This window comes from Varroa jacobsoni, unplaced genomic scaffold, assembly GCF_002532875.2.
Source record: "Varroa jacobsoni isolate VJ856 unplaced genomic scaffold, vjacob_1.0 scaffold_269, whole genome shotgun sequence".
Taxonomy (NCBI): Eukaryota; Metazoa; Arthropoda; class Arachnida; order Mesostigmata; family Varroidae; genus Varroa; species Varroa jacobsoni.
Window position 1 is genome coordinate 52,153 of NW_019213171.1, and position 13,015 is coordinate 65,167.

Below are 13,015 nucleotides of genomic sequence, written 5' to 3' on the forward strand. Positions count from 1 at the left end.
AGCGGGCGAAGTCTAATTGACGACGACGACGACGCCGGCTGAAATCCGACCGGCCAGTTGGACAGATTGTGATAGAAGAACCCGACTAAAGCTAACAGTCTGCCGGAGACAAACAGCAGAGCTGGAATTGGTATGCCCTCCACGTTGAGTCAAATTGCCCAGCGACTCGTGTTGCTGCGGCGTGCTGCAGTACTTTCCTTGCACGCACTAGTCGTGCGTTAGCAGCGGTGTTGGGGAGGAGGGCAAATCATCGTTTTTTTTTCCAATAAATTGTATGATTATCATTACAGAACAAACGCAGGCAAGCGGCAATGAAGCTGCTGGTTGCCAGCCATAAGCCACTGCTGAGTAACCTAAGACTGAACTGATCAGAATGTCGAAACGGGAGTAATTGTCCTACCCTCTTGTTGTTTATTTTTCCTTCTCGTTTTTTGTTCCTAGAACTGTGTTTATATAGAAGCTTGCTGCTGTCGCAGCGTAGTGGCCGCAATGACGGCTGAAATAGTGGCTAATTCCAGATACGATATTCACTCATTTTTTCGAGGAGGAGCGAGGCGACGGAATGGGCAATCCGTCGCCCTTTTAGTTGTTGTCTACGGATCACCAGCTCCTTTACTCCTTGTTCCTTACTGTCAATTGCTGTAACGTACATACGTCCACTCCGCAAAACAACGTCCATCTATAGAACACCGTACAGCCAGCCACTAGCCTCTCCGGTGTGCTAACTGAAAAACAAGCAGCTCGCTATTAACTTCTCTTTCTTTCAAAGTTCCCCTCAATGTAACAGGAGAAGGAACAACAGCAGCGTCCGCATTAGCAGACGACGTGAATATTCAAAGGGACGAACAAAGACCATTTTCACTGCCTCACTTCTTTCTATACTAATTTTATCAAAGATGTTATCTTTCTCTTTACATTGTATTGTACATTATAGACACTGCCCATTCGTTTGCTACACGCACATAAACGAGCGACATCGCACGGGTGTACCGGTAGTCTGAACGCAGGTCTGCACTCGCATCTTGGAAGCCCTTTGCCTTCCTGCACCTTGCAGTCGCCTACGCGTTCGGACGATGATTCGTTTCGAGCAGTGATTATGCTGATGAAGATTCATCGCGTCGCAAAGTAGCGCGATTAGCAGAAACGGCGTTAGCGGCTAAACAAGTACGCCCTGCGCAAACCCTAGCCTCCCTATGAGTTGCACCCATATGTAGCGTGTCATCCGTGTGTTAAACCGTTCGTTGACTGGCTGCCGCCCACGGTTCTTGATCTGATAGTGCACTGTTGCCAACGCAGATATCGGCCAGACCGGCCATTAGCACAGCTGTATTATAAGCACGGCCAGATCAGCAACAGCTACCGCCTCCTCCAACCATCGACAGACGCTAGAGCCATACTTACAGTCGTTTACCGTAACAAGCAGACGACAGGAAGCAGACAGTCTTCAATAACAGACAGTAGCATCGACAACGCAGGCCGTCGTTTACCGCCATCACTATTGGCTATGCCGTTGCGGTCATGCAATACTGCAGGTTTGCCACCACTTTTCGTTAGCGCTGCTCTTTTCGTTTTTCTGAGGCACGGCAACTCGATACGTCGTGTGGCTTTACCATCTTGCTGCTGCTGCTGCTGCTGCCGCGTTGTCATCGGCTTGTCGATATTGCTGTTATTGCAGATGGCGCTTCTATCCGTTGCGACAACTGGCACGAAGATCCCGTACGCTGCGGACCCTTTTCAGTTGTTGTCGTTGTTGCTGTTGCTTCCGTTGTTATTGTTATTGCTGGTTACAGACGATCGGCGCTCCTTGAACAATTCAAGCCGGCAGTAGTAATAGCAGAAAGCGATACTGCAGTACCTGCGTCTGTTCGTCGACTATTGTCACTTTAGCCCGGAACTGCTTGCAAAAGCTGCTGTGGCTGGTAGCTACTGTTACTGCCGCTGGTATCGACTCTGCCAGAAAGATGGATCCACACTGCAATAAAGCACCAGATGTAGCAGTGCGTGCCGCCGCCAACGATAGGTACAGCAAAAGAAACACTATATATTCAACCGCTCTATTTAGACAATCTGGCAGACGCGCTTCGAGCCATCCAATATGAAGCAACTTGATTTTGAACCAAGCGCCTGGCTGGCAAATTATTCCAGTGGTGTTCATACGCAGTGGCAGCAGGTAGGCAAAGGCCAGTCGTTGTAAAGCAGCGTAACGTTGACTGTGACGGGGTTCGATATCGTTTACGTAATCGGTACCATAGTGCATGCATACATTATGCTGTGATATTATATTCTATCCTATGGCATAGGTGCTGTTCTGCACCACTTATATATGTATATTGCCACTGAAACAGAACTAGAAGACTACGGTACAAGGAGATAGACATACTGGCCATTAATTCCGGTTTCAATGAGAGAAAAACAGACAAAGGTAAACTTTAAAGTGGCGTTCATATATGGAAGTTAAGGCCGTATAATAAGTAGACTGAATTAATTCGGAAATTCACAATCGCTAACTTAGATTTTTTACATGCCGGCGAAATCAAAAGCAACGCAAGTATCTTTGTGGCTCTGTGCTTGGTTATCAACTAATGTGTTGTCTTATTACGTAGCAGTTATCTAGAAGGCCGGCGGATAGCAGTGGTTAATGATTTATTATGGAAGTAAATTTGGGCGTCGGTTCAGAGCCTATAGGGTAAAGTAGGTGCTGGTAGGGGATTGCAAAGCAGTTATGGAGGCGGTAACGGCAGCGATATGTAGACACTTTTGCTCATTACATTTTATCGGCGAATACTCTATATGGAAACAACAGCCGCCACTTTTGTCATCATGGCGCAATGCCAAGATTTTTGTAGACTCCCTGATGTCGTGGTCCAGCTGGTTATTACCTATCGATGAGCACAGGCATATTAACGCATATATAGTTACCTCCGAATATTCTGAGTGTAGGATTTGCTTGTCCTCCTGCCTTGCAGATGCACAAGTCGATCACAAAGATAGGCGGCGGCAGACAGCTAACAGAATCACTCTTTACTAAGCAATAAACAACAAAGCTCCGGCGGATGAATAGACAATGTCGCGCTACACCGAAACTGCAAGAATTAGCCGCCCCACCAGCAAGTTGGCTAACTGACGTCGCGTCGTGCCCCATTGCTCTTGCTATTCTTACTGTATATAGTCGCAGCCGATATTAACCCATATCGAAATTAGTCTGTCTCGTTTCGTTGAAACTCGTCCCGTTGAACTTTATATCTACAATTTACTTGTCGGTGTCGCGTAGCCCCTACTAGCTGATTTATGTTTTTGTTTGCCGAAACACGAACGCTGTTTACGTTGTTGTGTCAGCTGTTTTGTTGTTTGTTGCTATTGCTGGTGCGGATTGTTGTCTTTGTGTGTCAACGTCGGTCGGTTGCAATCAACGACATTTTCTAGCGACCGGTAAATCAGCATCGAAGCGTTGCCAGGTTCATTAGTCGATTGATTAACTGCTTGCGCCATGTTAACAGATGGCGCGTGTTAGCAATAACAGCAGTGTAAGTAGTTACATTAACGGTAGTTAATGTAGTAGTGTTTCAACAAAAGCTTTACATACGCTTCTTTTTTCGCGTAGCCGCTCCTTTGGGCTCCTAGTGGGCTGTTAGACTATGCTACCATAGCAACGATAATAACAGTAAATTGACGTGATACAGGTGTACGTGTAGAAGCAGCACCAGGCACTATACAACAATCTCACTGCAGACCATTACGATCATTCGCAGCAGCAGCAGCAGCAGCAGCAGCATCGATAACAATGAAACGCAAGATCCCTATTCGTCTTCGTACCTCTTGGATAATCGATCCAAAACTCCAATTCCAAATAGAACAGTTGCAGCAACGGTGGCAGCTGCTGGTGCTGCCATCATAAAAACCTCGCTTCGGATCGTTTTTTAATGATCGCCACTCACAATAGATGAACACAGCGTACAAGTACGGTGCGATCTTCTGAAGGTAGCGAGCGTCACGCTTAGGCATATAGGTAAAGGCACACGAGCGAGGGAGGGGGCGATATAGGCAGGCAAACACGAACACGAATCACGCCGCATTCAAGTATTTGCTGCATAGATAAGTAAAGAAAGAAAAATAATCAGACGGAAGCAGCCACAAAGTCACTGACACACGTTCGGGCCCTCGTTCGTCGCAGACGGAAACCGTTGAGGCACTATCTAACGGATTTAGCATACATAGCACAAACGCGCCTATCAGATAGACATATATTAGTAGCAGGGGTAAGAGTAGAATATAAAACTGGAAAATCTTCACAGCTATAATTTGACTAGTCTACATTTGCGAGTCGACTTCAAGGCCTCTAATCTGCTATATACACAAAGTTGCACCCGCACACAAGTAGAGCATCACTAAAAATCCTAATCATCTTCAGATGTCACATATAGATGGCTTCGTCTTTAAATTTACTCGTCACAATTATTCATTGCTGCAATCTAGCTTTGTGCTCGGCTTACCGCCAAGTGTCTATTGAATCATCGGATGCCTGAACAGGTCCTTAAAGGACAGCTGCGTACCTTATATATATCGTACTGCATTCAGTAACGGATGGAAGCCATACCTAGTTCAAGGAACGAATCACATTTTCGATACTTCTTCACTTGCGCTTCATAGGTCTTACATCAGGTCAAAGGACATCTACGGCGGCTTATCGAGTTAGCCAGCGGCAAACATTTCAAAGGCTAAACGTAACGTAGTTAATATCTGTACAGCTGCCAAAAACTAATTGTCTCAATGCAAGTTGAGTATCACCAGTCGTGTGGAGCAGTTGGCGACACATAGGAACAATGGCGAAATAGTAGTAGAATAATGTAGGGTACCATTTCAATAATAGCTGTACGCGCTTCTGTGCCGTAACTATGTATAGCCAGGCTTGTTTCTTCGTCAGGTAGAACTATTACATATACATCTATACGGTTTGTTGTAATAGGTACAGCTGATGACATATGACAGACGCATAAACGTACTTTTCTACTACGGAACCATCTTATATAATCGAAACGACCAAATATAACGCGCCGCTCGATTTTCGTCACGACTGCGTTGGCAAGGAACAATACTACCGTCAGTCAAGAAGCAGACTAATTCAGTATGGGTATATATTATGCCAATATTAGACGTCCGAGATCCGTTTGCGGAGCCATACCAAAAAGGATTTGGTAGACATGTTCCGTTGTTATTTCAGAGTTGTTATCAAAAATTGCCCATATCGTATGACAGCGTAAAATGTAAGGATTGACTGTGAGAGCGCTTTTGCCAAATACATTTTTTTCCGTCTAATTGATTAAAAACGCATCGTGATTTTCCTATTCGTCTGTCTGTATCTTGGGCTTACTATTTTTCTCTGTCTTTTTTCGCCTTACTAGGGGTGGTGACATCTTTTCCGTTTGCCTCCATCTCTGTCTTCGACGTAAGAACAATTCTTTGTTCGATTCTATTCGACGTTTATCGGCTACGCCTATTCATACCCGTCCAGTATCCAACTAAGCTATTCAATGAACCACTAAGCCAACCAATCAACCCGTTTCGCTTTCTCAGCCTTCGTAGTCTTCATCGTTGTTTTTCGATTCATGACAACGATAACGATGAAGAGCTATTCTTTATGCTGTATCTCGTTATTCCTGCACAGGGGGAGTCTGTCTGCATGTTGCTGGCTTAAGCAAGCTAGATAAGGCTGGCAACTAGTTAAATACCTGCTACCAACTACGATCGCCGCCATTGCTAACAGCACTCACCAACTGGGTGAAGTCGTGCGAAATTCACGTGGCCACGCAATGGCTACAGACTAACATCGTCATCATCGTCATAGTAGGCGTCATGGTGGAAGGGGCCGTTTCAGCGGCAACATAACCTCAATAAAACCAATTAGTCGGTAAGGCCAGTAGCCATCGTCGACGATGGTCACTTCTCAACTCGACGGTGCCACAGTCGACCGGGACTATTTTCAATAGCAATAACGATTTGCACAACAACGAAAAAACACTGCAAGCAAACAACTTCAACAGAGAGATTCGGCCTTCCACGTAGCGCACGGGCCATCGTTCGTTCGCACCGGCCATTGTCGGTAACAATAGTGCAGACGATATGGACAACTAAAAATTTCCTGTATCTTTTGTATCAGCACCCAAATGATCATCTATGAGCAGCAACTGTAACAGCCGCTAACGCCGTCGCCGTCGACGCCAACAAGCGTCACTGGCGACAGCATTGGCCCTTTCAACAAAACCGATGCTACTGACGCTGCAATGTCCCCCACAACACCAGTCGATTGCTACATCTATATTTGAACTAAGTAAGGAATCAGTACCCAAGTGAATACAGTAGCAGAAGAAGAAGAAGCTGCGATGTTGCTGAACAGTCACTGCCTTGTCAGATCATGCATAACCGGCTGACTCATTGCTTCATCGCCCGGCTCGATAACTGGATGGATCGATGGTTCTTGCCAATCTGAACCGGGTTCTCGTCGCTAGTTGGAACCGGGCTGACGCTGGAGCTGCTCCGACGGTTGCGGCTGCCATCGACCTCTATGATCGCTATTGTTTTTGTTTCTGCAAAAAGACGCTCAAGGTACCTGCCAATAACCACTACACAACAGAGTGCTTTGTAACCGCAGTATGGTTATTGGCGATAAATTGTGTTTTATCGGACCGGCAATAGAGCCGTTTGACACCATCTCTCCCGGGAATCGACCGTGACACCATCTCGGGTAAAGCAGTGGTTCATGATGTCCTTCATTACTGCCATCGTCGGTCCATGTCTTTCTTACTATTGCTTGTCAACATAGCTAGCTGTGAGACCCACGCCCAAAGGAGTTGTGCGCCTTGCTCAACAATTACTAAGCGTGTTCTCTCTGTTCCTTCATAGGTTATCTTCTATGTATGTATATATATATATATATATATATATATGCATCTTTTCACTTCAGCAACTGCAAACGGAAAACCGCCTGACCGCTAGCTTTGCTTGATCGTATGACAAATCACGCTTCTCGCACGTACCGCAGCGTTGTCACTTGGATTAGCGAATCCCTGAACTAGGTAGACCAAATGTAGTACTGTGTTAGAATTCAATTTACATATCTAATTAAGTAAGCTACAAAATAGCATTCATGATGGTACCGACGCCAGCGCGGCCGGCTAAAACCTCCTATTAAAGGACACATGCTGCTGTAGGTCCCAAATCGAGAACGCCTGCCACTGTTGTTTGCGACAAGATATGATTGTGACCTGAATTTTGGTCATCACTCCCCGTCGTGAATGAGAGACAATCCTGTTGAATTTTGAAACAACAACGATTCTATTAATTTATACAATCTGAAATTACTTCAGAACCGAAAATAGATACTTTTCTTGACCATATTAGCCCATTCGTGTATGTAACACGGATTCAGTACTGCATCCGACGCATTGTACATTACTTTACATGTGCTGTAGAGCAGGTTTTAAACAAGGGTTTGCGGACAAAGACAGATACGATATCCGTATTGTCTAGAAGTTTTTTCATCTGCACTGTTTTTAAAGAATGGGTCTAAATAGAAAAATATATTACAACAAACTCTTTTACACACCTCAAAAGTGTCGCTTTTTTTTCTACGGTCGTGTTTATTAAAAAAAAAAAAAAAAAAAAAAGCGAAAAAAACAAACCATTCACGACCATGACAGCTTCAACTTAGGACCTTAACTGCTACTAGTCATTTTCAAACCATTCCTTTCCTATCTGAAAACAGCTTTTTAATCCGCACGATAACAATGCGTTATGCGATATTGGTAAATTCAACGTTGCTAAAATATAGTTCGGATACGCCATATTAAAAAAAAACTCCAATGGAATTTAAAATTAAATTCCATTGGAGTTTTAGCTCGTAGCGGGCCAAAAACTCCAAAAATGAAAGCGACCAAAGAGTTAAAAAAAATGCGAAAAGTTCCGAAAAGCTTAATCGTTAAAGTTTATCTGGATGATCCAGGTGGCAATTGATTTTCTATTAAGGATGCTCCGATTTTCCTTATAGAAGTCTGCCTCGAAATTTTTCGAAGCTGCGTGAGAATCGGCACTGACGTAAACTATTGACCTCGGGCAAGTTTACGATCTTGGTGAATGCTCTTCCACCGCAGAAAGACGAGATAGATGGTGATTTTCATTGAAATTTTGAAAATAACGCGCTGTTATTTGCCATAAGAATAAAGTGTCCTTCGTCTAGTGCCAAAAGTAACAGATGGGAGTATGACCAGTGCGATAACAGTCCGCAAAAGTTTGCCCGAATTTAGGTGGCATACCCTGTGCATATTAACCTTCTGTTTCGCTCGCAGGTTTAACTTTTACCAGTAGAGTACTGACTTGGAGCTTATCACATAGTTTTATTAGTTGGTGTTGCGTTACCTCTGCTGCTGTTAATATCCCGTTAGCTGAAGGACGGCAGTAAATCCAGAGTACGTTTTTTGGGATCAGCGAGGATGTGCGGAAACTAGGAGCAGCATAGCGCTATGGTCTCGTTACATTAAAAGTGAGTGCCTGCCAAAGGCAATAGTAATAATAATAATAATAGGCCTAGGTTAGAAACTGGTCTGTTTTGACACACGGTCCGATTTTCCCTGCTGATGTTAGTGGAAGCTAGCCGTCTAAACTGGTGGCAGTAGCATACAGCAGACGTAAAACTCGAAATATATGTTTACCCCCACAGTCACGAGCTGATTAAGAGTTCTCCAGCAGTAGCTGGCGTCGCGATACGATAGTTTGTTGAGGAACGAACAGACCTTGCTGGCTTAATTATGATACGAATGAGGGTTTGCTTGATTCTGACGCTCGTTCACCATTCGACAGGCCCCACTCTCCTACTTTTGTAACAAATTAACACGAGAGAGAGTCTCTTCGCTGTCCCGTCCAGGAGGAATAGCTACGTAGATATGAGCAAGGTACCGACGCTGAACGTTGTTCGGTGTCGAGGGCAAACATTTTGGGACAGTAATAAATGCGCGTATCTCGCGGTCCTGCAAGAATGGAGCTATGGCTGCAGCCGTTAATAGTTGTTAACAAAGGTCTTTTTTGCTAACCTTTGAAAGTGGCCGCTTAACTTAACGTGATCGTGGGGACCATCAGCATATTTGGACGTTTTGGATACATGTACACAGTCTGCTGAGTGTCTTTTCCAAACAATCAGTTTTTATTTTTGCTTTGTAAATCGTTTCCATCATGTAGTAGCGATCATTTGCCACTCAACTAATCTAGGTACACTTAATCTAGTATAACAGGAGAAGTTACTACGTAGCTGTAAAAACAAATCAATCAGCTGTAACGTCTTGTCAGCTTACGACTAAATCTCATTGATATCAATCTATTACTTAGAACATAATGCACAACCGCTTGGCTACAAGGTTTAGGCTCCATTGGCCGCAAGTAATTTTTCAGTTTCATGTCTGCTATTATGCTCATGTCAATGTGAAGCGGGCATTTTCAATTGGACTATTTTTTCGTTCTGCGTGTCATATAAAAAATATGGAAAAACATAAACTTCGCGTAAAAAAATTCGCTCGTTTGGAAACATTGTAGTGATTCCTAACGCGAATATGTTATATGTGGGAACGATAACAACGAAAGCTTGCCACACACACACACAGATTGTCGAGTGTTTCGATGTGTAAGGTAACATGGAAATGTATATGGGTACATGTACAAGTACGAAAAATGAGCATAAATTATTAGGGTGAGTGTGGCATAGGCCCATCTATTCTCGTCCTGCGCTAGGGTGCAACTGGGATACCCAATGGTTCGATAACATATTATTATTACTGCGGTTTGTGTATCGTTCGGGTCTCGTTCTTCGTAAAAATACTCTATTGAACAATCCCGTTTCGCACCTACTTATCGCTTGTCTACGTATCATCATCATAGTGGAAGATCTGTTGTAAAACAGCTTTCGCTTTTATGTTTATGAAGCAAGCACCTTCATTACGTCAAGTGTATAAGTTCGCCTTAAGGAGCTCGTCTGGGGATATGTATGTAGAAATGCTCCCAGATGATATATTTATTGCCACGTTGTCCGGCAATTGCATTTGCGGTAAAACCGTTTCTTGAGCCATCTTATAACGACGGCCCGTGACGACTATGCATTCGTCAGTTATGAGCTCTTATTTATCATAGTAAAATAGGGGAACGTGTTTCTATTGGTGTTGTTTTTGCCATATACGTACAATCATATATATGGTGCATGAAATGACCTAGAAACAGTCAGCGAAGTCCGTCAGTCAGTCAGTCAGTCAGTCCATTTGCTTACCTGAAATCGACACAAAGGAACGGCCTCAAGTCACGCGCTTGGCCTATATCTACAAAGACCTTATGTATATCCTATAAATGCGGCTACCGTCAAGTTTCTGTAGCAGATGCTGCTGTCGCCGCCGCCGCCGCCGCTGCTGCTTATCGCTAGAAGTCTTTGTTGCATGATTGGATAGCTCTTGCTATAGTCGTCGCCAAGGGGTCAACGACTTGCGCGTCGACCGTCGCCGCGGGATACGGCCAGTCAGGCAGGCACGCGGTGGGCTGGCTGCCGGTAGAGCGTCGAAACAGTCAGCTACAGAGTGAGTCTAACAAAGCAGCTAACCCTACAACACAGCACAATCAACGAAGCAGCACCAAGTTGATGACCAAGCGGCCATGGTAGTCCGTAGCTTGGCCGGCAACGGTGGAAGGAAAAAAAACTTTGGTTAGCAGCAGCGGCTGCCGAAGCAGTAGCGATGAACGGGTAGACGTAAAAGGGAACGGAAAAGCATGCAACCGGCAGGAAAAGATGAATAACAATGAGAGAGAATAGGAGAGCGAAAGCTCAGAATTATGCAAGTTGCAGGGTAACAGTGGGAAAAACGAAGATATGTGGGGAGGATAAGACAGGCGGAGGAGTGAGGTAAGACGCACGTATAAAGCACGGACCTTAACTGGAATAACTCTGTAGATGGCCGACAGACTGAAGGATGGGCGTACGTTCTAGCCATGAACGCGCACACATGTTTGATGGGCTCCCGTAATGGAAAACAGAAAAAAAAAAACTTCCCAGAATAAAGGCAGATCGAACAGCCTTTATTGATATGTATTGTATGTTTTTTTTTCTTGGAAACGTGTGTGCCCGCGTGTTTGTGTACATGCGGGTTATCGATTGATAAACTATTCGCTCTAATTTACCCCACTTTTTCGCTAGTATTTATATGATATTGTTCTTGAAGACATTTATATAAACGATACGTGTCAAGTACTAAACTAGTTCATATAATATTGTTATATTAGCAATATATAATAAGGGAAATTAGCTATTCTAGGTAATCCAAGCGTGCTGCTAACTATTGTTCTTATTATAATGAGTAATCGACCACTATAATTTGCTCAAGTTTAAACCTATTCTATAGAGCCGTATAAAACAACGACAGCAGATCTGAGGCCAGCACAATTCGCACGCGGCCTGACACCGAAACCTCTACTTATCCGGGCACAGCTGTACCATTGTAGTAGCCCACCTGATGGAAATCTCTCTTGTTTTATATCCCCTTTTGGTCCATGCCTTGATAATGTATCTCGTGTTTGCAATGTAATTGGGTATCTGAACGAGCCAGCGAACGAATGAAGAGGTCGAAATGGACCGGTGCACGAACAAGTACAACGGGGTAAACCAATGCCATTTACACTTCGTTACCGCTGCAGTACGCATATAGGTACGTAAGGGATTTGTGCGTGCATGCGCAATGGAAGCAGACAGAAAGAACCATTGAAGTATCGCTTTTGATGTTATTGCTGCAAGCATCGAGGAAGCCGCCGGAAAAATCGAGCCATCATCGTATCGCTCGCCCCATGGAATCGTCGTGCGTTTAACAAGCGATGCTGGATCGAAGGAAGCGATAGTTTTGCCTACCCATTTCGTCTAGGCACGCGTCAGCGGTATGGTGTTACAGTGCCATAGCCACCAATCACATTTTCCACAGAAATCGCTTGAGAGAAGACTGTAAGAAGCGACACAAGCCTCACCTTACATTGAGCCTTAATACCACAATTTGCCGCTCTACCTGATAGATAGGGTACATTCTTGCCTGCTTTTCTCGCACTCTGCTGCCCTCTCACAAAAACACCACGAAGCTTTAGACTCCTCCGACTGATTTTCACACACACACACACACACACACTCACAGCCTTCTATAGTTCGCAGTGATTGAGTACATTTCTTTCCCTTGCAACCGTGGCTACATCGCACAAGTGAACAAAGAACCTCTCGGAATCGATAAATGCATCTTCAGCCATCGCTACGAGATCGGCTGGCGACTGTATATTGGTGATTGCACCCCTTTTGCTCGAGGTACGAATACGTAGCAGAGAGGGAACAGGATTGAGCGGATATGGCAAACCGATTGTCAGAGCGATATAAAAAAAGAGATATTATTACGCCGCCATCAACTAAATATACGTACAGAACAGGAAGAAAGGTGCCCAGTTAGCTTTGTTTGTTTGACAACAGACCGGGATTAATGAGTCCCTTGTCATGTTTCACAGGATAGTGAAAGCATGTAGGCCCTTGTTGTAGGTGCCATCAACGACAGCTCAGACAGTTGAGTGGCGTGAGGTAATAGTTGAACAGATGCCGCTGCTGCTGCTGCGGCTGCTGCGGCTGTTTTAAGCTAGCCAATTAGCAGTCGGTTCTAATCTTTCGAAAATATGGCAAAGAATTTTTGAAGACAGCCGTCAGTTTTATAGACCTATGCCACCGAGGACCGCTATACGCAACGAACTTCTTGACAGTTTCAGTTCCTGGACGAATCTCCGTCGGGTATCACACATACAGAAACAAGGTCAGCCTGATCTCACGCACATACGTCGCCTCTGTTCAGGCTATATTTTTTCTTTCATCATGTGCGCATTGACCTTTCTGAAAGTTTGGATTTTTTTGTATAGACAATTTGACAGAGTTAGACAACTTCAGTGGAGATACCTTTACTGCCGATTGTGTATGCTGGTT

The 13,015-nt window shown here is 44.4% G+C and overlaps 1 protein-coding gene and 1 long non-coding RNA gene across 10 annotated transcripts in view; one reads left to right on the forward strand and one right to left on the reverse strand.

The window, feature by feature from the left end:
- LOC111258843 (uncharacterized) overlaps nucleotides 1–13,015 on the reverse strand; it is a 72,010-nt gene that overhangs the window by 33,394 nt on the left and 25,601 nt on the right. The gene's annotated exons all lie outside the window — the stretch shown is intronic.
- Nucleotides 1–13,015, forward strand: part of LOC111258839 (uncharacterized) — a 107,389-nt gene that overhangs the window by 16,524 nt on the left and 77,850 nt on the right. The window lies entirely within an intron of this gene.